The sequence below is a fragment of the Crocuta crocuta genome, unplaced genomic scaffold (assembly GCF_008692635.1).
Source record: "Crocuta crocuta isolate KB4526 unplaced genomic scaffold, BGI_CrCroc_1.0 scaffold59, whole genome shotgun sequence".
Lineage (NCBI taxonomy): Eukaryota > Metazoa > Chordata > Mammalia > Carnivora > Hyaenidae > Crocuta > Crocuta crocuta.
In genome coordinates, this window is record NW_027551578.1 from 1,155,638 (window position 1) to 1,170,915 (window position 15,278).

Genomic DNA, 15,278 nt, shown 5'->3' on the forward strand with positions numbered 1-15,278 from the left:
CAGCCTTAGCCAGATGGCCCCATGAGGCTGACACTTCTGCCTCCTGGCTGGACTGGGCTCTGCTCCTGCCTGGGACCCTGAGACAGAGGTCTCTTTTTTCAACTCACCAACAGTCTGGATTGCAGTTTGCAAGCTCTCTTTGGTCCCCGTACCCCTTGTTTCTTAAAAGCTGGTGTACTGGGGCACCTGGATGACTCAGTTGGTTAAGCATCCAACTTTGGCTCCGTTTATGATCTCACAATTTGTGGGTTCAAGCCCCGCGTCGGGCTCTGTGTGGACAGCTAGGAGCCTGGAGCCTGCTTCAGATTCTGCATCTCCCCTTCTCTCTGCCCTTCCCCCACTCATTCTCTGTCTCTCTTCTGTCTCTCAAAAGTAAATTAAAAAACGTTAAATGAATAAATAAATAAATAAAAGCTGATGGTCTGCTGTGTTTAATTAAGGGTGCTGGTCAATATCATAATGGGGAAACACGTTAAACAAAAAAATCAAAAAAAGTAAATTAACTGCATAAAATTCTGTGTTAGGAATTTGAAAAGAAAGAAAAAAAGAAATGGTAGAGTAGAGAACACACCCTTAACACCAGGAGTCAGGAAAGTCCTGCATGAAGGTGTGTGATGGACAGGTAGGGGGATCTCCACAGAGCGGGAGGGCGGAGCTCTCCTTTCCCTGCTTGGGGAGGTGGGGTCCCTGTCACCTACAATGGTCTTTGTCTCTAACAGTATAAGTGGTGGTTGCCAACACGTTTGGGACATACATTTGCCCCACCTTCAGCAAGGCGAAGTGTGCACACGACCCTGGGGCCTCCTTTCTGTAACTCCCTAGGGACCAAAGTAACCTTGACCCCATGGCAGAGCCCCTGGTTTCATGCATTAATTCTCCCACCATGAAGTTCACAGGGAGCTCTGCAAAGTGCACTGACTCAGCAACCCCAGCATCAACCCCAGGTTGGCCCCAAGGGTCCTCGGAACCTCAGGAAATGGGTCTTGGTTTAATTCCTTTCTTCTGGCTTGTACCTCTTTTCTGACTTCTGTATTATGTACGTGTCTTCCCTGAAAATATTTAAAGTTGTTTTTAAAGGCGAACCTTTAAAAATCTTTATTTATCATACACTTAAATATCATAAACTATATTCTCAGCCCTGAGCAGACTTCACATCCAATCTTCAGGACAGCACTATAAAGAAGCTTATAATGATGATCACTCCCATTTTACAGATGTGGACAGAAAGGCACAGAGAGGTTAAGTGATTTGACCAAGGTCACACAGCTAGTAAGTAATAGAGCCAGAATATGAATGTGGTGGTCTGGTTCCAGGGTCCTTGCTTCTAAGCCCTAAGGCATGCTGCCATATATGTGGAAAGATTGTTACCACTGGATAAAAGTAGAAGAGTTAGAAAGACTTTCAAGAGATCATAATAAATGAGCAAATTGAAGCCAAAGTAGAAACAGCACATGACACAATTTCTATCACAGGGTGCTGGTGAAGAGGACTATGGAATGCCTAGGTCAAGCTGCTGTGGTAAAGAAAAGACCCAGTGAGGGGCGCCTGGGTGGCTCAAGCGGTTAAGAGTCTGACTTTGGCTCAGGTCATGATCTCACAGTTCGTGGGTTCAGGCCCCGTGTTGGGCTCTGTGCTGACAGCTAGCTCAGTGCCTGGAGCCTGCTTCAGATTCTGTGTCTCTCTCACTTTGACCCTCCCCTGCTCATGCTGTCTCTCTCTCTTTGAAATAAATAAAACATTAAAAAATTTAAAAAAGAAAAGAAAAAGAAAAGACCCAGTGATTCATGGGCTCTTGGGCGCCAATGTAAGAACACCCCTGGGACATGTCAGCAAAAATGGTAGAAAAGGGAAGAGAATGTGGAAAGTGAACTACTGCTCCCCAAGGAAAGGACAAAGATAAACGGGTCCTAGCAGATGCGGCCTGGAAACAGAGGTGGACGGCTCGATAAGGAGCTGAGGTGGGCAGGCACGTATGGGAGAAAACAGAGACTGGAAAAGAAGGAATAGAAAAAAAAAAAGAAGGGCACCTGGGTGGCCCAGTAGGTTGAGTGTCTGACTCTTGATTTCGGTTCAGGTCATGATCAGGTCATGGTGTCACGGTTGGTAGGATCAAGCCCCGCATCAGGCTCCGTGCTGACAGTGTGGAGCCTGCTTGGGATTTTCTCTCTCCCTCTCTCTCTGCCCCTCCCCTGCTCTCTCTCTCTCTCAAAATAAATAAATAAACTTTAACAAAAAAGAAAAAAAAAAGAAAATAATGATTCAACTTCAGTATGCATGAGAAATAGTTGCAACCTCTCTAAAAATATTTCCTTTTATCTGGGAGTTGTTTGTAATCACATGCAGCTTCTGAGTAGGGCTATGATTAGACTCTGTAAGAATCACAATGCTGCAAAGCCCCTCTTGCTGTCTAGAAAATGCTGGCATCACTGTCTATCCTGGGCGCAGGTGCTGAAGCAGGAGGCCACGCCCTTCATGAGCTCCCTGGGGAGACTGAAGTCTGGGTGCTGGTAAAGTAAGGTGGCGGGGGAGAAAGTGCTGGGGACATTCACAAGAACACATTTCTTTCCCGGTTGTCCCCAGTGAGTGATATTCCTCCTAGGCTCCAGACACTACAGTATGGGAGCTCCCAATTCTTTTCCAGAAGGAAACTAAAGCCATGAGCATTTCTTCATTTCCACTCACCAGTGCAGCGCTGGGCTGTCCTGGAAGGGCTGAGTGAGGGCATCTCCTTCCTGTCAGGTTCACGGTTATTGTGAGCGGAAGCACTTTTCTTCCTGGAGTTTTTCCTCCTTTGCCGTCTGCTAACTTCCATTTATTCCTTTTTATTCTTCACCATATTATAGCTGAGTTTGGGGACTGAGGTTATTCACACATATTTTTAAATCAATATGTGGTTTTCTGCTCTAAACAATTTCAAAAAATAGATTTTTCTTTTGGCAAGAGAGAAAAATGTGATTTATGACGAGAGCTTGAGAAGCTACATATAGACGACCATAAGGGATAATATGCATGGGGGTCTTGACTGATGTCTCATCTCAAGTGGAATTCATGGCATTTGATAAATTAATGATCTTGTTTGAAAGATTAATGAAGTTACCATCCTGCGCTCACAGAAAAGCAAGTTTATCCAAATACCACCAATTCCCTTTGTAGTGCTTAGAAATTTCCTTTTTGTTACCACAAAGCAAACTGTTGGGGCAGGAGATGGTCCTGACTTTCTGAATCCTAAGAGCCCTGATGCATAAAGAGAATGGAGGGTCAGTTTGGGTGATGGGCAGGAGGCTGGGTGATGATAGTTAGCGTCTTGGATCGGCAGGGAAGTCTCCAAGATTATATCAGCAGGTTAGGTTAGGAGGCCACTGCTGCTCATGAGCCAAGTCTCCAGAAAAAGAGGCATAAAGGGGGGGGGAGAAGGGGGGGATGGTGAGAGAAAGCAGAGATGACACCCTCGTAGCCTTTATCAGACAAATACCCTGTGGCTCTCTGGCTTAGTTCAGCACTGAAAAGTGGTGCTGAGGAATGTATTGTATTGGAAAGCAGGAAAGCAAATGGGCCCACGCAGGCAGAATGTAGGTCTTCACCAGATACCTTAATTGTCACAGAACTGCCCTGACCGCCACCACTGTCCCCAAACCCCTCACCCTGCCAAATCTAGGAAGCCTTCTCCCCCAAATAAGGAACCCACAAAAAGATGGGCACTGGTTCCCCTGGAACACATGCTGGGGGTTATGCGTAAATATCAAGAAAGCCAGGATGGTTAGATGCAACTCATGCTTCCATATTCAATAAGAAAATAAGAAAACGCAGTACTGAGTCCCTACTGTGTGCCAGGCACTGGGAGAGGTCTGGGGGAACTGGGTGAACAACACCGGAACTGGCCCTCCTGAAGTCACCAACGGAGTTGTTAATGGCATGCTATTTGTCTGCTCTCCCTTCCCCATTGAGGAGAGGCCAAGGTCCAGGCAGCTTTGATCCATCTCTCTAAGATTCACTCCCTTCTGATTCACAAAGAATAATGAATATGGAGCTATCAGGAGACAGCTTTCCCACCATGTGAAGAGACCATACCTGTTGTGGAAAGCTGAGAGGGAGAGAGAAAGTGAGAGATTGAGAGAGGTAGAATTTGAGAGAAGGGGAGACTGTTTTCATCTCTGGATTATGCCCCTCCAAGCCAGACACCTTCTGGATTTGCCAGCTACTTGAGTTAGTCTGGGTGGAGTTTCCCAATGTGTCCTCAACTGAGTCCTGACTCATGTAGTTATTGAGGTTTGAGAGAGAAGGTCATCATGAACTCTGGAGTTCTAGGTGAAGGGCTCTCATGAGAAATTCCCTGAGCTTTCTAGAAAAGAAAAGGGCAGCACAAGGATCTTTTCTGGAGGGAAAAGCAAAGATGGATGGAAACTGAAGAACAGTAAATGAAGAAAAGAAAGACCAGGCAGCACCTGGGTGGCTCAGTAAACTTGACCCTTGGTTGAGCGTCCAGCTCTTGGTTTCAGCTCAGGATTTGTGGGTTCAAGCCCTATGTTGGGCTCCATGCTGATGGTGCAGGGCCTGCTTGGGATTCTCTCTCTCTCTCTCTCTCTCTCTCTCTCTCTCTCAAAATAAATAAATAACCTTAAGAAGAGAAAGAAAGAAAAGCAAGGCCAGAACCAGGAACAAATGCTGACTTAGATACTTTGATGTTCTGTGCCTAGACCCTCAATTCCCACTCTGTACAGTAATGGGCACCCCCACTCTCAGGAATCCCTCCCCATGCTCTACCTCAGAATACTTTTGATTTTCCATAAATTCAGATGTAAACTGTGACTCAAGCTCCCAACTCTGGTGACATTACTGAACAACATGAAGGCCGTGTATACATGGAGCTATGCCTGACAGTTCAGCCAGAAAGGAGCACCAGTGTTTTAATTGAACTGACCTTTTGGTTATATGACAAAGTTAATTATTGTCACAGACAACCCAATGACACATATTGATGCAACCTAAAATGAACTCTATTGTCTGCGGTAGGTAGACTTTCAAGTAAGTTACATAACTTTTCTCAGCTCCATTTTTTTCTTTCTAAATCTGGAGGAGCAAATGGAAGTATCTGGCACCATCAGAAAAGTGGGCAAGGTGCCCCTTGTAGCCTTTTGTATAACATTGTTAACAATCTACATTTGAACCGTAAGGTTTAAATGAGGTGCAGTGCATCCAGATGCAATGTTGAGAAAGGTGCTCTATATATTAGCATAGAAAGATGTCCATGATGTGTTTAGGAAATGAGAATAAAACTAGGTTCTATAACAACATGTACACCATGAACCCATACATGTGTGTACATGTATGTTTAAAGATGCATAGGGTTCATCCAACAGTTCATGGGGGAGAGAATAGGAGGAGACTAACTACAAGGAGATCTTTATCTTGTATTTGCATGTGTTTCTGTACTGCTTTAGTTTTGTTTTATGACAAGCATCTATTTTTTTAAAAATATTTTTATTTATTTCTAGGAGAGAGAGAGAGAGAGAGACAGTGTGAGCAGGGGAGGGTCAGAGAGAGACGGAGATACAGAATCTGAAGCAAGCTCTAGGCTCTGAGCTGGCACTCAGTACAGAGCCCGACGCGGGGCTGGAACCCACAAACCGCGAGATCATGATCTAAGCGAAAGTTGGATGCTTAACCGACTAAGCCACCCAGGCGCCCCAACAAACATCTATTTTTTAATAACTTAAGAAACCCAGTAAATATATTTACATTTTAGAAATAAAACAACATTCATTTTTTTGGGTGTGAGGAAAGTCCACATAAAGCCATTATCACAGGGGTTTCATTAATTACACTGATTAATATGTTTTCACTCTGTTGTGAAATTTGAGAAACTTAACAGAAGACCACAGGGGAAGGGAAGGAAAAATAAGTTACAAACAAACAGAGAGAGAGGCAAACCATAAGAGACTCTTAAATACAGAGAACACACTGAGGGATGATGGGGATGAGAGGCTGGGAGGGGTGGGAAAAATGGGTGATGGGCATTGAGGAGGTCACCTGTTGGCATGAGCCCTGTGTGTGGTATGTAAGGGATGAATCACAAGAATCTACTCCCAAAGCCAAGAGCACACTGTACACACTGTATGTTAGCTAACTTGACAACTAATTATTAAAATAAAAATTTTAAAAAGGAAACTTCACATAAGACCATAGGGGAAGGGAAGGAAATACAAGATATTAATAGAGAGGGAGGCAAATCATAAGAGACTCTTAAATACAGGGGTGCCTGGGTGACTCAGTCGGTTAAGCATCCGACTTCCGTGTTGGTCATGATCTAACCGCTCGTGGGTTCAAGCCCCACATCGTGCTCTGTGCAGACAGCTCAGAGCCTAGAGCTTGCTTCGAATTCTGTGTCTCCCTCTCTCTCTGCCCCTCACTTACTCACAAAAATGAATAAATGTTAAAAAAAAAAGAGAGAGAGACTCTTAAATACAGACAATGAACTGAGGGTTGATGGGGACAGGGAAAATTGGTCATGGGCATGGAGGAGGTGACTTGCTGGGATGAACACTGGGTGCTGTATGTAAGTGATGAATCACGGGAATCTACTCCTGAAGCCAAGATGACACTGTATGTTAGCTAACTTGACAATAAGCTTAAAAAATAATGAATAAAAATATGACTACAAAAATAAGTAAATAAATTTGTTCAATGAAAAAAACACAAAGAAAAAAGTTATATCAGCTACTGTTACTACTATACAATATCAGTGTCTACTTCCTTCCTTTGTGGTTTGCTCCTTAAACTTCTTCATGTCTTTATCCAAATGTTCCTTTCCTGGTGAAGCTTTGCCTGAACTCTCTCTATATATTGCCATCCTGTTTCACCACACACACACACACACTCTCTCTCTCTCTCTCTCTCTCTCTCTCCACCTCTTTCTTGCTTGAAATGATCCTTAGATCATTGCTGCCTCACCTGCTACATTATTTGCTTTTTTTGCCTCGTGTGCTGTCTCTTCCTTCTGTGAGAATGTTAGGTCTAACAGGTCAGGGGACTTGAGTAAACTTAGCTCATGGCTGTGTTCCTAACACCTAGAATTGCCCTGGCACATAGAAGGCCCTCAACAAATATTTGTCAAGTGAACAAGTGAATAACAATGTTTGCCTCTGAATGTTACTGCAAATATGGAGTAAGATCACCTACATAGGGTGCGCAGACCTCAGAAGCAGAGCACAGTCACTCTTAAAAGCATGGCTCTGATATTGGACTACCCGTATGTGAACACGAACTTCCCGGTTACAAGCTGAATTACTCTGCGCAAATTCCTTAATCCCTCCAAATCTCAGGTTTCTCATCTATATGATGAGATGAAAAAGTCAAAGAAGGACTTCTGTTTCTAGCTGAGACAAATGACAGAAATCATATTTACTCTCCCCCAAGAGGACAAAATATATGAAGCATTGGAGTTTAAGACACCGGCCATGAGACTGTAAAGACCAGTGGTCCCTGAGAGATAGGAAACAAATCAATGAGGGGAGCCCTACAATCACTCCTGCTTACAGCTGTGAAAGTTTCCAGGCTGTGGCACATAGAGACAGATCTCAAACAGAGCCTGGGAGACCTTCAGAGTTGAGGAAATGGAGCTGAGAGGTCAGACCAAGTCGGCCAGAGTCACAAGGCAGATTGCCAGAGAGGAGAGAGCCTTGCACGGAGGGAGAATTCCGGAGTCCTGCTGAGTCTCCTTAAGTATTCAGCAGAGTACTCATGATGTCAGAAAATTCGTGCAGAGAAGGGGGCACATGTCCCACATGGGGCTGGAAGAGTGGCTGCTTCCACTAGTCACACTGAAAAACTTCTATTTCATAAGGCCTCGGGCCCTATGCACAGCCTTTCCCTAGAAGTAGGGAGAGATGAGGCCCAGATTGAGCACTCCTCCACTATTGCCTAACAAATATTTGGAAGGATCAAATGATTTTGAAATAACTTATCTGCATGCGAGGAAACAGCTGAAAAATATTTCTAAAAATACAAAATTAACCGACCTCTAACAAGGTAAAATTCACAATATATAGTAAAAGATTACAAATATACAAAGAATCAGGAAGGGGTGCCTGGGTAGCTCAGCTGGTTAAGCGTCTGACTTCAGCTTAGGTGGTTCATGGGTTCGAGCCCCATATTGGGCTCTGTGCTGACAGCTCAGAGCCTGGAGCCCGCTTCAGTTTCTGTGTCTCCTTCTCTCTCTGTTCCTCCCCCACTCAAGCTCTGTCTCCTCTCTCTCCTTCAAAAATAAATAAACATTAAAAAACTTTTTTTAAATAAAAAAAGAAGCAGGAAAATATGACAGACAATGAAGAGAAAAATCGGTCCAAACTGATCCACAATGGATAAAGATATTAGAAATAACAGATGAAGGTATTAAAATATTAATTATATTTTATTTCATATGTTTAAAGACTTAAGTGGAGACATGAATGACATTTTATTTATTTATTTATTTATTTACATTTATTTTGAGAGACAGAGAGAAATAGAGCATGAGCAGGAAAGGGGCAGAGAGAGAGAGGGACACAGAGAATCTGAAGCAGGCTCTGGGCTGTCAGCACAGAGCCTGACGCGGGGCTCGAACCCATAGGCCATGAGATCATGACCTGAGCCGAAGTCAGACGCTTAACCGACTGAGCCACCCAGGAGCCCCATGATATTTTAAAAATCAAATCAAGCTTGATTGTACTTTTCAACAAGCTAATCCCAAGTACAAGAAAAGTAAGGAAAACAACACCAAGGCACATCATACTCAGTTGCCAAAAACCAGCAATGAAAAGAAAATCTTAAAGGCAAACAGAGAAAAAAAAGAGATGTATAGAGAAACAAGATAAAGATGAAAGCAATTTTCTCATCAGAAAAATGTAAGCAAGAAGACAATGGGGCAACATCCTTAAAGTACTGAAAGAAAAAAAGTCATCAAACTAGAATTCTATACCCAGTTGAAGGTATCTTTCAAAGATGAAAGCAAGGGGCGCCTGGGTGGCTCAGTCAGTTAAGCGTCCGACTTCAGGTGGCTCAGGTCATGATCTTCAGCTCGGATCATGATCTCACAGTTCATGAGTTCAAGCCCCACATGGGGCTCTGTGCTGACAGCTCAGAGCCTGGAGCCTGCTTTGGATTCTGTGTCTCCCTCTGTCTCTGTTCCTTCCCCGCTTGCACTCTGTCTCTCTCTCTCTCTCTCTCTCTCTCTCTCTCTGTGTCAAAAACAAAGATTAAAAAGAATTTTTTTATGGAAGCAAAATAAAGATTTTCAGAAACACAAAAGCTGAAAGACTATCACCAGCAGGGGACCTGCACTACAAAAAAATATTAAAGGAGTCATTCAAGCAGAAAGAAATAATACCAGATGCAAATATGGACTTGCACCAAGGAGTGAAGACCACTGGAAATGGCACCTATGTGGGTAATCACAGAAGGATTTAAACATTATTTAAATATCCTTAAAATATAACTGATCACTGAAGAACAGTAATGACAGCATAGCGTGGGGTTTAAAACATCTGACAGAATGAATCGTATGACAATAATAGCGCAAGACGGAGAGAGGACACCTGGAAGCCTATTGTAAGATACGTAGAGGTAAAGTAACTAACATCACGTGAAGTGGAATTGTAGGAAGTTCAAGATGTACGCTTTGAACTCTACCTTCACCACTAAAATAAAACAAAGAGTAATGGTTACTAAGCCAAAAAAGAGCTAAAATGGAATAGTAAAATGTTCAATTAATTCGAAAGAAGGCAGGAAAAGAGAAAAGGAGGAACAATAAGCACGTGAGTTAAATAGAAAACAAATAGCATTTCATAAATTTAAAGCTAACCGAAAAATAATTAGATGTAATGTAAATGTTCTAAACATCCCAATTAAAAGGTAAAGCTTGTCAGATTGACCCAACCATATGCAGCCCACAAGGAACTCACTTCAAATATTAATACACAGTCTGGCTCAAAATATGGAAAAAGATAAACAGCGCTAACACTGATTGAAAGGAAACTAGATTCCCTATATTAGTATCACACAAAGTAGACTTTCAGAGGAAATAATATTATCAGGGTTAAAAAGGTTATTTCATAATGATAAAGGAATCCATGCCTTAAGAGGACATGAAAATACAGGCATCTAATAAAAGAGCTTTAAATTATGTAAATTTAAAAAGTACAAGGAGTGGGTGGCTCAGTCAGTTAAGTGTATGCCTCTGGCTCAAGTCATGATCTCACGTTCATGAGCTTGAGCCCCACATTGGGCTGTCTGCTGTCAGCACAGAGCCTGCTTCAGATCCCCTGATCCCCTCTCTCTCTACCCCTGCCCTGTGCACTTTCTCTCTCTCTTAAAAATAATAAATAAGTAAAAACAAACAAACAAACAAAAAGGACAAGGAGAAATAGAGAAATCCACGATAGGGATTTCAATATCTCATTCTTTTTTTTTTTTTTTAAATTTTTTTAATGTTTTATTTATTTCTAGGAGAGAGAGAGAGAGAGAGACAGCGTGAGCAGGGGAGGGTCAGAGAGAGAGGGAGTCACAGACTCCGAAACAGGCTCCAGGCTCTGAGCTGGCAGTCAGCACAGAGCCCGACGCAGGGCTCGAACCCATGAACCGCGAGATCATGACCTAAGCGAAAGTCAGACGCTTAACCGACTAAGCCACCCAGGCGCCCCTTCAATATCTCATTCTTGATTGATACAAGTCGAGATAAAATTACTAAGGACATAGAAGAGTCGAACAATACTATCAACCAACTTGACCTAATTAACATTTATATAGCACTTAAGCCAAGAACAACAGAACACACATTCTTTTCAAATGTACACAGAGCATTTACCAAGATAGGTCATATTCTGGGCCATAGAACAACTTTAAAAAGATTTTCATTCAAAGTGTGTTCTCTGACCACAGTGGAATTAAAACATAAATCAATTCCTGAACGATCACTAACAAATCTCCAGATACTTGGAAACTAAGTAACATACTTCTAAATAACTCAAAGAAGGGGTCAAAGAAGAAATCATATGGGAAATTAGAAAGTATTTGAACTGAATAAAATTGAAAACATAGCCTATCAAAATGTGTGGGATGTTGCTAAACAGTACTGAGATTTTATTGCACTCATCTAAAACATTAGAGAAGAATGGTTTCAAATCAATGAACTCTGATTTTACATCAAGAAACCAGAATAAAGAAGAGCAAGTTAAATCTGCTGTAATAGAAGAGAAGAAATAATATACATTCGAGTGGAACTCAATGAAATAAAAGACAGCCAAGCAAGAGAGAAACATCAATGAAACCAAAAACTGGTTCTTTTAGAAGATCAATAAAATTGATAATATCTGAAGCCAGAATGATCAGGAAAAATGAAAGAGAAGACATCAATTACCAGTATAGAAGGAGAGAAAGGTGACAGATTCTATAGATATTAGAAGGAAAAGAAGAATAATCTTTTATTATTATTACTTATTATATTATTATACTCACTGTTGTCCTTATTGGAGTAGAGGGGCTCCATGATTCCAAGGTGTCTGTCATTCCACCCATGTACGTGGGAAATATATGTATATGTGACAATCAGATCGGCACAGGCATTTACTTGTGATGTGGCTGGAGAGAAATTCTGGTTAGATGTGCACTTACCATTAACCTCGTGACACTAAATCTTCACAGCCCACACTTGCCCCATCCTCTTCCAAAACTCTGGATGTAATTTTATTTTCCTCTGTAAGTGGATTCTTTTTCTTTTTTTTTTTTAAATTTTTTTTTTTTTATAAATTTTTTTTAATGTTTTATTTATTTCTAGGAGAGAGAGAGAGACAGCGTGAGCAGGGGAGGGTCAGAGAGAGAGGGAGTCACAGACTGAAACAGGCTCCAGGCTCCGAGCTGGCAGTCAGCACAGAGCCCGACGCGGGGCTCGAACCCACGAACCGCGAGATCATGACCTAAGCGAAAGTCGGACGCTTAACCGACTAAGCCACCCAGGTGCCCCCTGTGCATTCTTTTTCTTAAAGAGAACCCCTGAACTTTGGATCTACCCCTCTCTGGCTATTCTTATGAAAGACGTTGTTTTCTTGAAAGTGTCTTTCCCATATATCTTTCCTCCCTTTTTGCTTTCCCGTTCTGACCTTTGTGTTCATACACCCATTTAGGCAAAGGCCTGTGTGTTTGAACATTGGCATGGAGTGGGCCTTCATATACACATGTGCAGGTGTGTGCATTTGTGTGTGTGTGTGTGTGTGTGTGTGTGTGCAGGAACACTAGGCAGTGTGGAGTTTTGTGGAAGTTGTGCAGAGTTTCAGGACTTCCCGCTGTTGCTCTGAATGCATTTTCTTCCAACTCGAGAGAGTCCAGCCATACGGCACAGAGCTCTCAGTCCATTTCCCCAGAGCAGCCCAAACTTATTTCAGTCATGCTGAAAATGGCTCTAAACATAATTAAGGCAATTCCCCCCCCCTTCATCCCCCCTCCCAGCTCCCAGAACATTTTTCTCTCTCCAGATAATGTCTTGGAAATGGCCCAGAAGCCTGGCGGAGTCATAAAGGGAACAGGATCCTTGGCATGGTCACATTCCAAAGATGCCTGCATGGGTTTGTCACATCAAAGGAAAAAAAGAAAGCCTGGTATCTGCAGCCCCCTCCCCGCAGCCCTTCTGGGGAAGGTGCCAGAAGAGCTGGAATGAGCCCTGGAGTAACCGCAGGGACACCAGTGCCCTCTCCCCAGGCAAGCCCGGGGTCCAGTCAGCACATTCATCTGGGGGCAACATTTTAAATAACTTCTCCTCCCACGGCCAGAGTCAGCTGGCATTCCTGGTCCGCTGAAATGCGCTTTCTGCCAGCATGCCTTCTAGAAAAGTGAAGTGTGCTCTGAGGGCTGATTAAGGGTGTTTCAAAATGGTAAATTAAAGTGTACTGCTGTTTGAAGGGCCCTCTCCAGCCCGTTATTGCCAGGATAATGGAAGCATTCAGCCTACAAATCCAGGATTAACGCTGCTCCTTCTCTAACTCACTGCTCACCTTTGCAAAGTCTTTGCTCTGTGGGGCGTCGGGACTGGGGGGACCGATAAGAGGAAAAAAAACCCTGCTCACGTGTTGGCTCCTGACTCTGAGGGACTGGCGAATGTGACAGGTATGAAAAGGAAGAGTTGCCCCTCAGTGTCTCAAGGTAAGGGCACTGCCTTCTGGGTGGAAATTGCTGGAGAGGGCAGATAGAAGGGCAGGGGGCTGAAGGAGGGGTCAGGCTTCCCATTATTCACTCATTTTCTCTGACTACCACCTAAAAGGATTTGAAGTGGCTTCCAGTAAAATGTGGCAGATTCTGTAAGACTAATGAGTAAAAACTTAGCTTGTATAATGAAGGGGGGGGGCTGGGGAGCAGACGGGAGGGAGTGGGGAGATAATTATATCTGAAAATCTATGATAGGAACAGCTACCAAAAATAAGAACAAACTTCGGCTCTGGGCCTCCAGAAATTCTAGGGGGAAAGGGAAGCATTATGTATCACATAATTTTCTTTGTTCACTAGGACGCTGTGGGATCAAGGAGCACACCTGAGCCCCAGGGGCTGACACAGTACCCCCAAACCAGTATGCTCCTGGTATGTGTTTGCTGATTGAATAAATGGACCAAGAAGCTTACAGGTTTTGCCTATGGGGCGCCCGCCAAAATTGTCATGGATGGCTGGTAAGCAAAGCAATGACGAGAATCCTCCCTTAAAAGGACTGGTTGCAGAATTTTTAATAGTTCGATTTCTTTTACTCGCGATTTTTAAAGTTCTGGAATAGAGCATCGACAAAGAAAAGTGCACAAACATCAGTGGACAATTTCATAAATAAATATAAAGCCAACACTCCTGTGACCACCAGCCAGGTGAAGAGATAGGGCATTTATCCACAGCCCCCAAGAGCCTCTCTGGAGGTAATCCACTATCTTATTCTTTTTAATGTTTATTAATTTTTTAGAACAAGAGAGAGAGTGTGAGCAAGGGAGGGGCAGAGAGAGAGGGAGACACAGAATCCAAAGCAGGCTCCAGGCTCTGAGCTGTCAGCACAGAGCTTGACGTGGGGTTCAAACCCACAAACCGTGAGATCATGACCTGAGCCAAAGTCGGACACTCAATCGATTGAGCCACCCAGGCGCCCTGGTAATTCACTATTTAATTTAGTCTAATAAAGTCCCCCCATTTCTTTATACTTTTGCCATCTATGTGTTTAACACCTAATACGTATGGTTCTGTTTGCCAGTTTTGGAACACATGGAATTCCACTGATACATTCCTTTGTGTCCTCATTCTTTTGCTCAGGATGCTGTGGGGAAGGAACGGCCGTGTTTTCGCAGCTGTAGTTTGGTGGTTGCTGTGCTGTGTGAACCACACTTTCCGCATACATCCTCATGTGCACGGACACTTAGGTTTTGTTCCAGGCTTTGGCAGCCTGCTGGGGCTTTCAAGCCAACTCTGAGCACTGTCTTCTGGTTGACACTCGCTCAAGCTCTCCTGGCCTCCAGGTTATAGCTGTTCCCTGATAAATATACTCAGTTTCAGCCTGGCACCCCCGCCCCCACCCTGGGGCTCTCATGAGGTTCTGACTCCTGGCCCATCCCCTCGGTCTTTGTGTTCTGGGTTCCAGTGACTGTTACAGTGACCTACCTGCAGCTGTCTCACTGGCTCAGACACTTCGTTAGCTTAGACTGAAGCTTTACTCTATTTTCCTGTTTGTCGATTTCACCCCTACACACAGTGGGGGCTCAGGTTATGGTCATCTGAACTGGTTCATGGGCTAATGCTGTCCAGCCTACTCTAAACTGTGGCCAGACCCAGCTTCCCATAATTTAGACAGGGACTTCTAACCCTATGTCTGTCATGGTCTTTTTCCTGACCCCCACTCTCAGCCTTGGCTTTTTGAATTGGATCAAACAAGTTCGTTGGTTTTGAGGACATAAGCTGCTTTTAAAAATTTTTTACTTGAGAGAGAGAGTGAGAGAATGAGTAGGGGACGGGCAGAAAGAGAGAGACAGAATTCCAAGCAGGCTCCATACTGTCAGTGTGGAGCCCGACGCAAGGCTTGAACCCATGAACTGTGAGATGTGACCTGACCTGAAATCAAGAGTTGGATGCTCAACTGACTGAGCCATCCAGGTGCCCCAGGGACATAAACTGTGTTTTTATAGCCAACTGAAAAATGATCAAGTGGTCAGCTTCCATAAATTACCAAGTCAGAGACTTACTATAAATGTAAAACGTTCCTGCTATTTTGTGCAGCCACTATCTCTTAATTATTT